The sequence below is a fragment of the Camellia sinensis genome, chromosome 6, assembly GCF_055761805.1.
Source record: "Camellia sinensis isolate YWXY chromosome 6, ASM5576180v1, whole genome shotgun sequence".
NCBI lineage: Eukaryota > Viridiplantae > Streptophyta > Magnoliopsida > Ericales > Theaceae > Camellia > Camellia sinensis.
This window is the reverse complement of record NC_138966.1, coordinates 43,590,024-43,606,336: the sequence shown is the minus strand read 5'-3', so window position 1 is coordinate 43,606,336 and position 16,313 is coordinate 43,590,024. Positions and strand designations below refer to the sequence as shown.

At 34.5% G+C, this 16,313-nt stretch overlaps 1 long non-coding RNA gene and 1 pseudogene across 2 annotated transcripts in view; one reads left to right on the top strand and one right to left on the bottom strand.

Annotated features, from left to right (window-relative positions):
• LOC114271981 (syntaxin-71-like) overlaps positions 1-16,313 on the bottom strand; it is a 290,405-nt pseudogene that overhangs the window by 258,330 nt on the left and 15,762 nt on the right. Inside the window, exon 3 of the transcript XR_014333845.1 lies at positions 14,850-15,009. The product of XR_014333845.1 is annotated as a syntaxin-71-like (transcript). The remainder of the gene's footprint in view (positions 1-14,849; positions 15,010-16,313) is intronic.
• LOC145792638 (uncharacterized) lies at positions 1,642-8,800 on the top strand. The gene is made up of 3 exons (XR_014332318.1): positions 1,642-3,684; positions 4,594-5,114; positions 8,581-8,800. It is a non-coding gene; the product is annotated as an uncharacterized LOC145792638 (long non-coding RNA).

The window sequence follows — 16,313 nt, the reverse complement described above, 5'->3', positions numbered from 1 at the left end:
CAACTGGCTAGTATAATTTTTTCACAAATTTTTGCAAGGAGGTGGTCCATTTGGAGGGACAATCGGCAGGACATCCAGCTGGTCGTCCACCTGATCGATTGGTGTTTTGATGAAAGTCAGTTGGAGCGCGTAAGATCAGATGGAATTTTTACTCAAATTTGGTAAAAATAAATATACAACGTTGGAGATGCTCTTATATTGAGTTTAATGACTAAAATATTTTTTTTCCATTGATTGTACGTAATAAAATAAATGAATGGTTTAGATTGAAAACAAATCAAAATATTAAGATTTAAATTGATAAAATTGAAAACTCATAATTTATTTTGTTAAAAGACTCAAATCTTGAAATTTCTTTTGTAATTGTCCCCCGCAAAAAAAAAAAAAAAAAAAAAAAAAAAAAAAAAAAAAAAGATCATTAAAGGCCTTTTTTTTCGTTATTTTGTAAAACAATAGATAGCTAAATTACTATGATTTGTTGGTTTACAAATCTAAATGCAAAAGCTAAAAACAATCCCTACTCGGCTTCAAGTTTTTTTTTTTTTTTTTTTTAGCTTTTTAAAATATTTTTTACCTCACAATTTATTAGCAAAATTGCACCAAACACTAACAAACTCTGAAAAACATATCCTAACTTGCACCAAACAGCACCTAACACACTAAATTTGTCAAACCAACCTCAAAAACAATTTCATCATTACTAGTAAAATGGTTGTGTTTTGTCAATACAAAAACTCTGCTAGCTGCCAAGATTTCGAGCCCCCAAAGAATATCCATATCTTTTCCAGACTCCCAAATAAAACCTCCCTTAGGATTCAACGTACATATCTACAGAACATGACATGGAAGCATCGGTATGAATAATCTCACAACACGTTTCTTGTCTAAGTGAACCGAGTTAAGTCAAATTGAATCGAGATATATTTTGAAATATTCGAGCTCAGCTTGCTAAAAATTTGATAACTCAAGCCCAAGATGAGCACAACAAACTTAAAAAACCCGAGCTCAAAATTGAAATCAATGCAAGTCAGCTCGATTATATAAAAGAGCCAAACTCAAGTTTGAAAAGAATTTTTTATTTTTATTTTTAAAAAATAAAAGAACACTAAACTATAATGCACATTAAGAGAGATTAAAAAAAAAAAAAAACATTATGAGCACCCAAAAAAAAAAACATATTATTAATAAATTTTATCAATCAAATATTTAAATTTATACAAACACCAAACATAAATAGACAAATAAAATATATTTGATATATCATTAAAAATAAATATTAATTTATGTAACTATATTCACCAGCTTAATTGAGTTTGAGTCTACTCAATCTCGACACAAGTCTAAAAATTTGATTTGAAATAATTTATTTAACAAATGAGTCAAACTCAAATTAACTTTAAACAAGCTGAGTTATATTGTTTATTAACGGTTCAGTTCTTTTAACCCTACACATAATGACCTCACACGGTTCATTTCATTTGCATGCAAAATCAACCTTGGGTATCAAAAGATTTTGTAGTTTTCAAAAGAGTTGTTTTTCTCCAGTTCAACTTAATAGCAAGTTTTTCACAGGGTTCTTCCTTTTGGAATTTTATACGGACAAAGCTAAGTCATGACATGGCACGGATGGAGCCAAAAGGGCAGCATCTGTACGGCAACCTTGTACAAACAAAAAAACATAATAATTTATATATTGAATTTTTTATATGTATAAAATAATATTCATCCATTGCAAAACAAAAAAATGACGCCTACGAGATTCTGTACAAGTTTTTTTTTTTTTTTTTATATATAGAAAATATTTATGTTTAATATTTTCCTTATTTTTGTAATCAAACTGGAGGTTAATCCGGGTCTCGACTCCTCACTTTTAATTAGCTTTAATTTTCTATTCATTATATTTTATTCAGTACGAGTACGGAAAAAATACATATATAACAAATAATAATAATAATAATTATAAAGTGATTTATTCCTATCTTGCTATGTTGGCATTAAAAGGATCAAACCCTTCTTATTTTGATGAATCCAATAATTGAATTTAAAGCAAATTATTTTGAAGCTTTCGATTTTGAAATATTTTACAAATAAAAGATATAGCCGAGACTAATTGAAGCCATCTGCTTTTATATATCCATCATTTCGCATGAAATCAATACCAACAGAAACTCTTTTCTTTTTTATTTTTGGTCAATAGGAAGGAGGAGATAAATAACAAGAAAAGTACAAATAAAGTCTAACATGTAGCCAAAATCATACAGCAAGCTCATCAAACGAAACAAATACCAGAAAACTCCAAACAAATATAACAAAAAAATGACCCACAAAATGTGAGAAGAGTCGAACCTCGAACATCCTAGCGAGGTATAAAGACTCTTGACCAACAGGCTAGCCATGTTGGTTTGGAAACTTCCTCCTCAATGCCTGCTTTTTCATGGATGTTTGACCAAAGAACTTAGAAAATAACTCCTAGTTCTCTCAGGAAGATGTTTGATCAACCAGTTCATACATGTAACATACGAGAACAAATCAAGGCTAGCCATCAAATTTCTGATAGACTCTGAAAGTCAAACATGGTACTTCGATCCAAATGAAAAATATTTCCCACAAAACAAAATCATGGCTAAATAAACGTCACAAAGAGACTGGTTCATTATACTGGTCACAATTCAAGCCATTCAATTTTATATTTATGGAAGCATAACGCAACCTAACCACGTTATCACATTTCACACATCACCTCCATGCTGCGCCAACTCAAAATCAGTCATAGATTGGTTATACTTAGATGATCCAAGCCATTCAATTAGCAGACTTCATATTGAATCTCCACAATCATTAAACTGGTCAAAATTCTAGCAAGAGGCTACAATACTATCTCACACTTCTAAATATGGTATATACAAAGACCCATCATTGTCCACACAAATAAGTCACTAGTTAAGACAAAGGGTTGCTTTCCTTCCAATTTCATAAAACCACCCACATGTAATTGATTTAATCCTATTTTATTAGCCAACATCAATGCCCTAATCTGCATGAGAGTACACCATATATAATATAACCAGTACACTGCTCTCTAATTCACATCAACCGCACTCGATAATATCGGTAGTTAATTCATTCTAGGTTCATCCATCAACAAAAAAAGAACAAAGCCCTCTTCCATGGAGAAAAAAAAACAACTCAAATATTCAACTTCCACCTGGTTTTAGGTTCCACCCAGCTGATGAGGAGTTCATTGTGCACTATTTGAGAAACAAAGCAACTGCAAGTTCACTTCTGTGTTGCTGCATCCAACACTTTGTTCCTGAAATCTTCTTTTATTCTTTTGATGGTCAAACTTACCAAGCGAAAAAGAATTATTATTTTTTTTTTTTGTTTCTTTTTTAAACAGGGAAAGCTTTGTTTGGCAAGGAGGAATGCTACTTCTTCACCCCAAGGGATAGGAAGTACCCCAACGGAGTGAGGCCTAATAGGATGGCAGCTTCAGGTTATTGGAAGGCTACGGGAACTAATAAACAAATTCGCAGTTCATGTGGAGCAAGGATAATTGGAGTGAAAAAAGCTCTGGTGTTCTATAGAGGACGCCCTCCAAGAGGAATCAAGACGGACTGGAACATGCAGGAGTACAAATTGCCCGAAGCAACGATGTTGACTTCCAACCAAAAAGGATGCATAAGGGTAAGTTGTTTTGCATGATATCTAGTTTTCATTAACGTTCCATTTGCTTCAGTGGAAAACTTTCAGAGAAAACACTTTCCTATGTTTGGCTGCATCCTTGAAACTAATGTACTAATGATTGTATTAGTGGTGGTGGTGGGGCGGCGGTGGTGGCCACAGTGGTGATGGTGGTGGTGAAGGTGATGGTAGCGGTGATAGTGCAGTGCCACTAGTACGATGTTAGTCCAAAAAACGTTTTCCGCCCAAATAGGCTTCTTTTCCTTTGACCACAGAAACATTTTCCGTTGACTTACGTTTTCCGTTATGCCAAACACCAGCGCAAACAAATGGAGTGTTAACAAGAAGTGGATGTTCTTATGAATCACTGGATCCAACATGAAGGCTTAACCTTTCATGCCACTTCTTGCATTGGCATAGTCTACAACAAGCTCTAATGTACTAATGGTTGTATTAGTGGTGGTGGTGGGGCGGCGGTGGTGGCCACAGTGGTGATGGTGGTGGTGAAGGTGATGGCAGCAGTGGTAGTGCAGTACCACTGGTATGATGTTAGTCTGGAAAATGTTTTCCGCCCAAATAGGCTTCTTTTCCGTTGACCACGGAAACATTTTGCGTTGACTTTCGTTTTCCGTTATGCCAAACACCAGCTCAAACAAATGGAGTGTTAACAAGAAGTGGATGTTCTTATGAATCACTGGATCCAACATAAGGGCTTAACCTTTCATGCCACTTCTTGCATTGGCATAGTCTACAACAAGCTCTAAGCAGCTCCTCTTCTCATGAGTTTCCAATAACGCATGCAGACACAATACACATTTCATATATCAACTCAATACCAGCACAAGAATATTGATAATTTTTCTATTTTTTTACACTAAGCAGAGATTGATCAAATGCTTTTCTTCTTAACAGTTCGATGATTGGGTACTCTGCCACTTTCGGCAGAAAAACAGTATAAGGAACAGTTTGGAAGATCAATTTGGTTATAGAAATGAATCACTTTGTGAAGAACCATGCTCTACAAGTACAAATGCCAAACTTGAAATGGTCAGAGAATTTCTGTACAGAGATTGCCTGGTGTTACCATTAAGCATTGGGTCTTCCATGGACACAGTTTCTAGCATAAGCTTTGAAGCTAGCAAAACCTTTACTTCAGTCTGTAAAGGCTATTCTGACAAACTATTCGCAATACTCAGTCCCACCTTTCTACAGTTCGATCAATGGACATAAGAGAAAGCAGCCCACTGAAGGAACTCAGTATGAGAATTTCATCCAACCCAAGAAGGTAACTGACAGAGATGATCAATGGAGCGACAACAGAACTGAATCGAATTTATGTATTACAAACCAGTCCGAAGGTAACAACTTCAACACCAACCAATGGAATTCTATAATCCAATATCAAGAGTTTAATCACTTGGACTTCGCAGAAGGTGAGTGAAGTATTCGGGAAACCATATGGATATAACATTTAGGTGTTTTCTGGAAGTGACTGTATGTTTCATATTTTTAAAGATGTTGGAATGTGTCAAATAAGTCTTGTACAACAAGGTAGTGGGCCAAAGCAAATACAGTGATTTATTTCACTGGGAATGCTTCATAAAAAGAATTTCTAACTAGAATAACACGGCACTATTACTTCAGAAAATAATAACAATGATGATGGATATTTGTTATGAAATAATTAGAAACTAACATGCCATGTTCTACTAGTGAATTTCTAGCTATAAATTCTGTTTGAAAATCACTACTTTTTTCATAAGTAAATACATATGTACATAAATGGGTATGTTGTAGATATCTGAGAAATATATATACATATATTGCAACTAAAAGTTCACTCTCCAAGCATGTGAATCTTTGGGTTAAATGAAACTGTTACAAACTTATTGAATGTTTTCTTTGCAATTAATGAATGAAGTGGCTAGACATGTTGAAGACAAGATTACATGAGTTATGTTAATTGTTAAAAGTATTGATCAACGAAATTATAGTAGAATAAATGTTTTAAGATTAGAGAACAGCTTTAGATTAAGAGGTTTTGAATATATAAGACTACAATCAAATAGATGAAATATAACTTAACAAAAACATACATTAATTAAAAATAATGAATATCACAGCCCCATAGATTTTAAAAGGGTACCATTTTGTTATCTATAGTCAAATCATTAATGAGAGAAATTTGAAAATGCATATCACAACGCCATGGGTGAAATGTAAGAACTATAAGACCAACCAATTCTTATAATAGAAGATGTTTGGAAGCTACTTAACATGATATAGTAAGACAAACATGAATTGTGGAAGTTGAAATGTATGCAATTGTAAAAAGATGTCACCCTGGTACGAAATTATTTAGGAGTGAACTCTCTAGTTTGCTGGTTTGCAGGAAGTTTTTTGATGTTCCATTTAAGCTTTGGATGGAAGATGGTTTCAGCTATGTGGCAAATGTGATTAGCAGTATACTCGATCCCATTGTAGGCTTATTTTTCCAAAGCGTCTGTATTGAAATTTAAGCAAATAAGGAGATTCCAAATTCCTTCATACTTAATTTAGGTCATGAGGACCCTTATGAAATTAGAGTTGAAGTGTCAAGAAAACCCCAAAAATGTGATGAGTGCAAAGCTTTTAGTCATTAACCAAAGCTCATGGTTTCTAGTTCCTTAACCAAACAAGAATGGTTAGTTAAAAGGGGTAAAGGGGAAACAAAACCCAGTAAATGGGCGGAAAGCCAAAAAGAGATATGGAAAGGATGCCATGCATTCTTGCCCAAAGAAAAAGCTTAAGGTGTGACCTCTACATCCATTTATCCAACTTCATCAAATATTTTTGATGTGTTATCAGCATGTGTTCCAAATGAGATTCCAGGGGTTGAGATGAAGAGTAATGCTGTGTTTGGTTAGGGGACTTGGGAAGGGATTTGGAATTGGAATTGGAATTGGAATTGGAAATGGAAATAGAAAGGAAAAATGTAAGTGAAATGTAAATAAAATATACCTACATTTCACCTAATTTCACACACCTTTTCCCTTTCCCTTTCCCTTTTCCTTTCCAAATCCCTCCCCAAATCCCCCAACCAAACACAGCATAAAGGAAAAAAATAGAGGAAAGATGTGAGTATTTCTTATAAGGAAAATGCTACGGATGATATGATCCACAAATAGCGACAATCACAGAGCATACTATTTCTGTGTTAAGTCCAAGAGTAGAAAAAGGTAATGGATTATAACTTGAAGTTGGAAAAACTAGAAAAACAAATGTTAAAGCTTCCACGGCTCTAATACCAAATAAGCAGCCACAGAAGGAACTACAATCACAAAGAAGAAAACAAGATCCCTGAGGAGAATACAAAGACAGAATTTTATTTAGCACACAAGAACTACAAAATACAAGCTTAGGGGAGAGATAGATGGCCCTCTAGCCTCAAAACACTCCTTTTATTGCTAATAAAAAATAAAAATAAAAATAAAAATAAAAATAAAAATAAAAGAAGCCAAGGTAAAAGGATTATTGATGCCACTCCTTTTAGAGATAAGAACAAAAGGAAACTCAAAGAGAAATTCAAATTCTAATGTTTGGTTGAGTTTTCAGAATCTATTTTTGAAAATTTACAAAACCTAGTTTGGTGAAAGAAAAAAAAAATCATTATTTTCATATAGTTTTCTCTTTTTGGGGGCGAAAATAATTTTAAAAAATTCAAAAATAAACTAGTTTGGTGTTTTTTTTTTTTTTTTTTTTTTGGTCAAACTAATTTGTAATTTTTTGAAAAAATTTTATAAGCAAATTCTAAAAACTCAACCAAACAAATTGCAAGGGAAAGGAAGTCATGCCCAAAGCCTTCTAGGAAGAGTGTAGACTCTAATTGATATAACGAGATGTGGGCTAATGGTTCTATTTGTTTATTGTATAGTTCTTGAGTTATATATGCCTACTATTGAGCCTCTAGGTTGTGAGAAGAAGTGTTTTGGATGGGTGCAGTTTGTTTGTTTATATTTTGGTTTTCATGCTTTGGCCTAGTCCCTCGAGCTGTGAGGGTTTTACTTTCTTTGTTTGGTTAGATCTTGTTTTCATGTTGCCCAAGAGTTGTGTTGCCGCAAAAGTTTATTTTTTACGGACACTTAGGGTCATATACCAAGCCTCATTACATCTCTCTTTTTTGGTAATCAAATTGCTCACTTACCCAAGCCCAATTAGTACACATTAATGTGTGTTTGGGAGGGGAAAGATAAAGTACACACCTAACCTTTGGCATAATGCACAAAGTGATGGTCCCAAGACTTGAACCCATAACTTCAAGGTTGTTAGACCAAGTCTTAACCATTAAACATGAAGTAGCAATATAAATAAACTAGATGAACATAAGTTCGAATGGTTTGACTGTTACTAGTAACTACACAAATGATAAAAAGTGGCATCATCGACATTGAGGGCGTTATTGATGAGTGCAAGCTTGTAAGCTCTTTGCACTTTTTTCATCTCTATTAATAAAGACTTGCTTCGAGTAAGGTTTTCACACCCCAAAACTTCATTTTTTTTTTATAAGTTCACATGCTATAAATATATAAGTGCATAAATTTGTTCTTAGATTTTATGTTAGTATGTTAAATTTTAGCTGCTAGGATGAGTTAGGAAATTTGTGTATATGTTACAGTCCTAGACATTGTGTAAATTTAATTTTATGTGCAAGGCATGATCTCATATTTGGTAACCAACGATTTTTTTTGCAATTGAAATGAATTTAGGTTAATTTAGAAAATGTGTTGGTGGTGAAGGCATTTTTTATTGAAATTAAATTGTGGTGCAAACTTATGTATGTAAACTCATATTTCCAAATATGGATTTGTTTGAGCTAGAATGTGATTAATGTTGTTGTGTATGTTTACTTATGTGATACAGCTCAGGAGAAGAATCTGATAAAAAGTTCAGCAACACCAGAGTTAAAAGAGAAGTTCCAGGACCTGACCAATTTATTTATCTTATTCTTAATCTTAGAGAGCATTAGAGTTCTGTTTGATGATTTAAGTGAGTGTTTTATGATGCTTGTACCATATAGGATTAATGAAAAAGGATTTTGCAACTGTAGTCATGGATTTAATGGTATTCATAAGGGTGACAAAATAAGGATTTGGTACTCAATTGTTAATATGTATAAAGCTTGTCAGAAAAACGGCCAATTCCGGATTTTTGTTCATCTACTGCTATTGATGCTTGCTTCGGTGAATTATCAAGTCTTTTTCTCAATACTCTACTGTGTTTATTTTTTTTATTTTTCTCTTCAAGTCCTTAGAAACTGCTTTTATACTTCAAGGCAAGGAGAGGGCAGCTTGACAAAAATTATCACTTTCTAGTAGATTTCACCCAGCAAGTGGCAGCCCTTGCATGGGAAGTGCAAAAACTTGCAAAAGGAGCTACGATTCAGTTTAGGATATGATATACAGGCTTCAATGTCCAAAAAAGTAGAGATAAACTCATTCCATGAGGAAGAAGAGAGGCCACCACCTAGGTCTATTTTGTGGAACATCATAAAAATTCAAAATTCAGAGTCTATAAATTGCCACATCATTATGAGTTTTAAAATACTGATGTATTAATGTGTCTCTTTTACAATCATTGATTATGATGTAGAGATCTCCATTTCCTGACTGCAAGGGCGAGGATTTCAACCAAGCACTTGAAGTGGAATGTGATGTTTCTCAAGTCAGTTTGGTAGAATCTTAGCCAACGGAATAAACCTATTGCATTTTAAGCAAGAAGTTAACAATGCAAGGAAATTGTATTAATGTGGAATTTTATGTTGTGGTGCAAGCATTGTAGCTTACAATTTTGTCCTTAAGCATGAGAATAGTTCACAAAACCATGTTGCAAATGCATTGAGTTGTAGAATGATTTAATACTTTATGGTTGAGGTAATTGAATTTGATGCTATTAAAGGTGTTTATTCACAGAATCATTTTCAAACTCGTTGTGAATCAAATATGGGGAAGATAGAAATTTTCTAATCCAAGAGCTACAGGAAGGGGTATAATCCATCTTAGGCAAGATAAAGTTGTTCTCTTCTTGGAAGACAAATGCTATAGGCCTAGTATATGGAGGGATGTTGGACAGATGAGCAATAGGTGTCACACTCATCAGTTAACTATGGGCCAGTCACAAGATAGTGACTTCCCAATTGCAACTGTTAATTGTCATCATGTGAGTATTGTTTTTGGGGTACTTTTACCTAGGCATAGCACCTAGCACGATTCAATTACGCTGGTGGTTGATCAGTTTCTTAAGATAACCCATTTTATTCTATGGACTCGAACTGCCATGTATTATTGGCGGTCGAGATACTGTAGGAAGTAGGGGTGTAAAATAGCCAACCAACCGATTGGGATTTTATCAGTTTTGGTTCGGTATCCTGCTTTTGTATTTTGGAGACAGAGTGAATCAAAACCAACAGAAATCTCATTTACCCATTTCAAATCTATTATTTAATGCATTAGTGCATGATTATACATAAAGTTTGCCAGATTTGTCGTACTATACTGTAAAACTCATCCTACTCATGAATCCCATTTACTCTCTCTCTCTCTCTCTCTCTCTCTCTCTCTCTCCATTATTCTCTGCTATCACTTCCCTCTGCTCTTCCTCATTGGACAATGACTGTCTGCAATGCTACTATTTCAGTCCATCAATTGTGGAATCATAGTCATTCGTGGAGATCTTCAGGTAGGTGGCATAGTCAGGTTTGGCAGTGCCTTCCATGAAGAAATCAAAGAGGGAAAGTGATTAAGCAAAGGGCAATATGAGAGCAAATGAGAAGCAGATAAGAAAATTTAGACATAAGGTGTGCTTTTTTCATTCTTAGAATGGAATTTTTTGTTGGTAGTTTTTATGAAGTATAATTATCAAATTAGAATTCTAAAATTGTTTTGTTCTGATATTCACTATTTATGTTGAATATTGGGTAAATGGAATTCAGGTTTGATTTGTAAAACTGAAACTTCATATGTAAATTGGTTTAATCGGTGAAATACATTGTTTAGTTATGTTAACTGATGTTGGAATTCGGGTTTGAATTGCCAACCTAGTAAAATAACCTGAACTGAACCGCACAATTCAAAAACCGAAAGATCAATTATATGACTAGTATCTATTAGAAGAAAAAAAAGATGGACAGATCAAGCGGAGCTAGCTGAAGGAAGGGCGCTAACATGAGTCAGTTTCTGTGCCATTTTATAGAACTGATGCTGGAATAGGGGGTCGTCATATGTTTTAGCTGAGGTTTTCTAAAAGAGCGTCCACATCTCCAATGGTACCATAAGGACAAAACAAAAACATTTGTCTTGACTCTTAACCTCAAAAAAAGTGAGACCCTTCGGTAGGGGCCACTTTCTCCTATCTTTCAGAAGAGTGAGGATCTCCTGCTAGACTAAAACCTCCTCCTCACCTCTCACACACCCAAACTGATGTTTGCCACAATTGACTAGCAAGACTTGGGGGGCTCTTGCAGCTTGGTATGAAGCCATAGTGTGGGCCAATATTGTGTCCGGGGTGTGGTCTTCAAGTAGTGTCATGATCCATTCTAAGAATTGGGAATGATGTGGCTTAGCGGCTAAGAGCAAAGTCTAATCAGGGTGTGGATGATGTCGTCACCTCGACCAATCGACAACAGGCACTTATCTTGATATCATTGACATCATAAGATCCTCATCAGATTATCATAGAGAAGAATCCTAACTTGATCACAAATAATTTCTATTTCAATTGCAACGCAAGGCCCACTTACATACTAAAAGGACTTCAACTTTATCTCAATCTATGTAATCTCCTCTGCTTATAAAAGGAAGGCTCCTCTCCTCATTTGGATCATATATTCACCAACTATTCCTTCGGGTCCTACACTGCTTGTGTTGCTCTTTACTCATAGTAATCTCCATCATCTCCAAGTAAACGATTGCTGTATCCATTTCTCCAATGCTTGCATTTGGACCCTCTACACACCACGAAACATAGAAAAGGCTAATTCCTTGGAACATCTAATAGCCATTAAATGCCATAAACAAGAGGGAAACGAAGACCCAAGAGACAATCATTTTTATTCAGCTAGAAAAGTAGGCAAACACCACTGAATGCTGGCTACATCCTATGCTAATTTTATTCGGATTGAATTTACAACTCTTCTTAGGTTTTAAAAAAAAAAAAACGGTTACGCTGTTGAATGCTGGCCACATTCTATGCTACTAGTATTCTGATCGATTTTACAACTTTTCTATGGTAAGGAGGATGTTGTAACATAAAGCACCAAATATCTCTCCTACTACTTTGTTGTCTGTAGTAAATAGAATGTCTACAATATCATGGTATCATATGATGTAAGTTTGAGCGCCATGACATGAAATTGTTAACATTACAACCCAGCTATAACTGAAAGGTAAACTTCAATAATGTTTCTAATGTTTTAGAAAGACAAAAAAAAAAAACACAAAAACAAAAAGTTACGAGAAGAAATTAAAACCACAAGCAGATTTCTATGACAAAGTGATGCAGAACAAATTTTTGTTGTAAATCAACTCAACAAAATCCTGAACTCTTGCTCTTTAGTACCAGCACGAATTCATTTTTTTAACATTCAACTGGCCAATCCCTAGTTTAATCCTAACAGCAAATACCCTAGACTTTCATTGCAGATTTTTCCAGATCAGTTTTTATAGGGAGGCTTACGTGTAAGTCCTAATAGGTAGATTTATTATCCAATAAGCCCTATAATAATTAATGGCGTTTTTCATCAAACACTATTAAAAAAAATCAATAATTGTCAATTTTCAACGATAGTTTTAAATGTCATAAAAAATGTCACTAATTATAAGTTTTAGAAACAGTTTAAAAAAATTGTCACCAAAAAAGTCACTAATTTACAACTTTCAATAACAATTTGAAAAATTCGTCAACAAAAAGTCACTATTGTAAGTTTTAGCGACAATTTATAAAAACGACGACAAAAAAGTCATTGTCAATTTTTAGCGACATGCAAAATATCATCACAAAAAATTATTTTTAACAACAATTTTACTAAGACTTAGGCGCTGTTTGGGAATGGTGGGTTGAGGCTATTATAGCCTGAAATGAGAAATAAGCTAAAAAGCAAAACTGTTCAAAGTTTTTCCAAAAAAAAAAAAAAAAAAATTAGGCTCAACGCCGGACAGTGTAGGCTCACAGCCTCAAAAGTCATCATCAACAGCTAAATTACCATTTTACCCCTTTACATCAATTTAAAAAATTATAATTTAGGGACAAATTTGTTATTTTAAATTCAAACATCATTTCAACACACTTTTCAATACAACAACTCAACTAAAAATTCATCTCATCTTCCCAAACACAAAAACTAAAACAGCCTACTAAAATAGCCAAAAAGCCTCTAAAATAGCCACTTCCCAAACGAGGCCTTATTTTCAACAGTACTTCATGAGAATTAAGTCCAACTATTATGACATATTGGTAATTTATCCTTTATAGGAGTTTCACTTATTGCAACCCTAGCCTACAAATTCATCAATTTGGTTCTTCCCTTCATAGGTTGCACAAATACCATAAGTGGTGTTTATAGGAGTCACAACATTAATCATATGCATAGAAATATAATACCTTAAATTAAGGAGACAAAATGAAAGCTAGAACAAATATACATTATTAATCCAAAAATGTCTGATGTGCCGAAAGTTGCATTTGAAAGACAAAGGTACAGAAACAGTAGTCAAAAGTATGAGTAAAGACATGCACACACCAGGAAAACAAATCATCTTCAAAATAAGCACATAACAAGGCCAATATCACGAGCAGAAACAGTAGCCCATCGATCATCTCAATTCTTCAATACACTGCAGGTACAACAACCATTAGAATGAAGGCTTAAAATACTAAACCAAAAGAGAAGGAAATCTGAAACATCAAATGTTGACCAAACAATCAAATTTCATCCCAGACAAGTATGAGAATCAATCTGACAATTGTTGTTTAATTGAAATGTACAAAGGTAGTGAAAAGAGAGATTAACAGGAGAAACTGAATCAAGCAAGAAGAAGACCCAACCAGAATAACCATGCACTCAGCTTTAGTTTACAAGTTCAATTATTGGCTTCTAATTATAAGTTCACCCATGCATGAAATTATTTTCTAGAGTCCATTAAGCATGTCAGCTATTACCAAGAATTATATAAAACATTTCCTTTCCATTTTTTTGAGAAAGTGAAACTTACTTGTATAGATAGGCGGCAATCCCAAGAATTATGCACAACAGTATAATATCAATACAGAAATTTCGACTGGACCTCAGCTGAAACAAATCAAAACTTTCTGTCAAATCCAGCAAAGAGATCTACGACATAGCATAGCGCGCTCTCTCTCTCTCTCTCTCTCTCTCTCTCTGCAGCACACAAAGTGATGCAAATCTATAGAAAATCCAGTGGCAGCTCAATCACCTGGTTAACAGTATCCTTAAGTCTCACATTGGTGTTCTTAAGGTCAGATGCCACCTTGTCGACCTGTAGGATGTGAAGAAATACACCATTAATAATTTAAGAATACTTGTAGCTTCAGATGTTGCCAGTACAGGATGTGTTCTCAAAACTTTGTGTCAATCTCGTCCATTAAAGGAACTTGCCTATCCATTTCCTGTATGAATTTCAAAGTCATAAATTGATGTGCACAAAATGGGACAAAGAAACAGATACAAATGCACAAGGCAGTAGCAAACCTCATTCAAATCATGGGCCATGTTTTTCAATGCATCCAAACCTTCTGATATCACTTCCAATCCTTGATCCTGTGTGAACATCAAGTAAAACACATTATTTTTATTTTTATTTGGAATCAATAGAACAATGAATGCAGAAACCACAGAAGAACAAATCCTCATCAGAAAGAAAAAAATCATATTTCCCTCCAATTAAAAAAAGAAAGGTATTCAACTCTAAAGAATTACATGCCTGCTTCATTTTCTGCATTTCATATTCTTGCCTGAATTGGCTGGACTCTTCTGTTTGCTAGAAGTATTCACTGTTGAACCGTCCATCTATGATCCAAATGAAACAAATAATTGAACAACAAATCTCAAGTAAGAGCCTCCCAGAAAAAAGAAAAAAGGAGGGGAAAAAAGGAGTAGAATAAAGGCAACCAATCACCTGAATCAAACTTGATTTCTGTGTGGGAAGCTGAACCTGTCCAGCCTCCTGATTGTTTGGGAGCAGCTGCAGTCCCATCTGGTATGGCTTGAATCCTATCTGGCAGAGCAAGGACCAAATCATTACGGGCAGCAAGCTCTTCTGTCGAAAGCCCCTTAACCTGAATGTAAGATTTATTATTGATGCAACATCCGTCAAATGGTTAAACAAAACTAATAGGCTTTAGAAGCTTAAGACAAAGGCCACGGGTACCACGGTTGTCAAGACGCTTTTTCAGTCAAAAGGAAGGGGCCCATGGAAGTTTTGAGAGTCTCCAATTATAATAATATGAAGTTTTTTTGGACTTAGCTGGACAGATTTACATGTAATTTAAATCCCAAGGGGTTAGCCGAGCAATAAAGACTTGAGGATAAGATTCAAGATCTCGAGTTCGAGTAACTCTAAAGGGCTACTGGAGATTTGCCTAGTCGTTAATTTAAGAGCCCTAGAATTAGCTAAGGTGCACGCAAGCTGGCCTAGACACCCAGTTATAAAAAAAAATAAATAAATAAAAAAGATTTACATGTAATTTATTAGGTTCTAAGGGTTGAGTTGAGTATATTTCAGTAGTTTTCAATTTTCCTGAACACAAGTCATGAGGGTCGCCAATGAGTCGTATTATGGTTGAAATGTTTTTGGGTCTTTCCTATAGTCTAAGAAGCACGGACACGGACACGGACACGTACACGTACACGTACACGTGACACGATACGGGTACCACACGGACACGCCGACACGTTAATTTTAAAAAAATACAGGACACGACACGTTAGGGACACGTATGAATTTATATTTTTATTATATATTATATATAAATATATCATTCAAAGATAATAAAAAATGTAATATGACACTAATTCCTATAAATTTATACAGATTTTGTTTTATTATTGTATCTGAAGTTGTTTTGTTCAAACTTATAATTAGTTTTACATGTGTCTAATCGATAGACACGCGTGTTTAAGCGATTAACACGTGTGTCCTCCAGGTGTCTAAAGAGTGTCTGGGTCTTTAAAAAAAATTAAAAAAATAGGACACGATTTAAAGAGTGTCGGAAACGGGTCCTAAGAGTGTCCAGAAAGTGTCGGTGTCCGACACGGATACGTCATCTTCTTTGAAGTGTCCGTGCTTCTTAGCCTATAATTTACAGTTGGTTTACAATATTTTAGTCAATAAGGTTTATCATTCTTATTTGTGAGTCAAAATTCATAATGGAAATACGAGAAATATAGCATCCTACAAATACTTTTTTTTTTTTTTGGGATAAATAATCAGACTTTACTAAAATCCTACAAATACTATTGTAATTCCTCAATTCAATGGAGTTGAGCTCTAGAGAATTGCAGATTATATTATATTTTTTTATGTGTTTTGCTTCACCCTTATCAGGGTAAGCTTTTCTTGCTTCCTCTACTTTTCTTCTTC